The following is a 1,551-nucleotide window of genomic DNA, read 5'->3' on the forward strand; positions in this document are numbered from 1 at the left end:
TAACTAGTGTTTGAATATACCAGAACTGAGCTTAGTTAGCTGTTAAAATTAGGGAGTGTTTGGTTTTTAGAGACTATTTTTTAGTTCCTCCATTTTATTCTATTTTAGTTATTAAATTGTCAAATATAGTAACTAAATATCTAATTTAGTTTCTAAATTTAGTAATTTAGGGATTAAAGTGGAATTAAATGGTGACTAAAAATTAGTCCCTAAAAACTAAACACCCTCTTAATTGAAGACATCCAAATAATCTAGCTAATAGTTTAGCTATTAGCTACTTTTAGCAAATTAGTTAATAGTAAGGTTGTTATTTGTTAGGTAGCTGATTTCACTAAATTTTGTAGTTATCTAACTATTAGCTCTAGTGCAATTAAACACCTCTTTAACATCAAAGTTAGGCTACAAGGCCATATCTGAGCTATAGAAAATAGTGATTTATAAAAAAAAACATTAAAAATTTATATACATTAAAAATTTATATACTTTATGCAAAAAAAACATAGAAATTAAGATATATGACTAAGAGTAATAAGGGTCTGTTTGGTTGGGTTGTGGCTGTGAAAAAAGCTGCTGTGGGCAGTGAGCTGTAGAAAAAGTTGCTGTGGGATACGAGGTGTTAAAAAGCTAAAAACAGTTTGATGGAAACCACTAAAAGCCATAAAAAGTTTTTCGATATATGTTTTCACAGTTCAATCCGAAAGCCACTAAAAGCAGGTCCACGGGTGCTTTCAGTTTTGCACTGCGAGAAAGTCAGCTTTTAGAAAAAGCTGCTTTCTGGATTCAGCCCTTTGGTTTTGAGAGCACCTAGAGGGGGGTGAATAGGTGATCCTATAAAACTTTAAACTTAAGCCACAAAACTTGATTAAACGTTAGCACAGTAATCGCCAAGTGGCTAGAGAGGAGTCTCAACAAAACACAATAACCACAAAGATATCAATCACAGAGATGACACAGTGGTTTATCCCGTGGTTCGGCCAAGACCAACACTTGCCTACTCCACGTTGTGGCGTCCCAACGGACGAGGGTTGCAATCAACCCCTCTCAAGCGGTCCAAAGACCCACTTGAATACCACAGTATTTTGCTTGCTTTACTTTATCCCGTTTGCGAGGAATCTCCACACGTTGGAGTCTCTCGCCCTTACAAAGATGTTCACAAAGAAGCACGGAGTAAGGGAGGGATTAGCAACTCACACAAGACACAAAGATCACAACAAATACGCACACACAAGACCCAGACTTAAGCTCAAGAGACTAGCACACTAGAACAGAGCTCAAATCACTAGAATGTCGAACAAGTGCGCATGAATGGAGTGTGAGTGATCAAGAGTGCTCAAGGAATGCTTGGTGTTCTCCTCCATGCGCCTAGGGGTCCCTTTTATAGCCCCAAGGCAGCTAGGAGCCGTTGAGAGCAATCCGGGAAGGCAATTCTTGCCTTCTGTCGCCTGACGCACCGGACAGTCCGATGCACACCGGACACTGTCCGGTGCGGATTTCTTTCCTTCTGTGGCGGAGCCGACCGTTGGCGCCTGAGAGCCGTTGGCGCACTGGACA

The sequence above is a fragment of the Zea mays genome, chromosome 1 (genome assembly GCF_902167145.1).
Source record: "Zea mays cultivar B73 chromosome 1, Zm-B73-REFERENCE-NAM-5.0, whole genome shotgun sequence".
Classification (NCBI taxonomy): Eukaryota; Viridiplantae; Streptophyta; class Magnoliopsida; order Poales; family Poaceae; genus Zea; species Zea mays.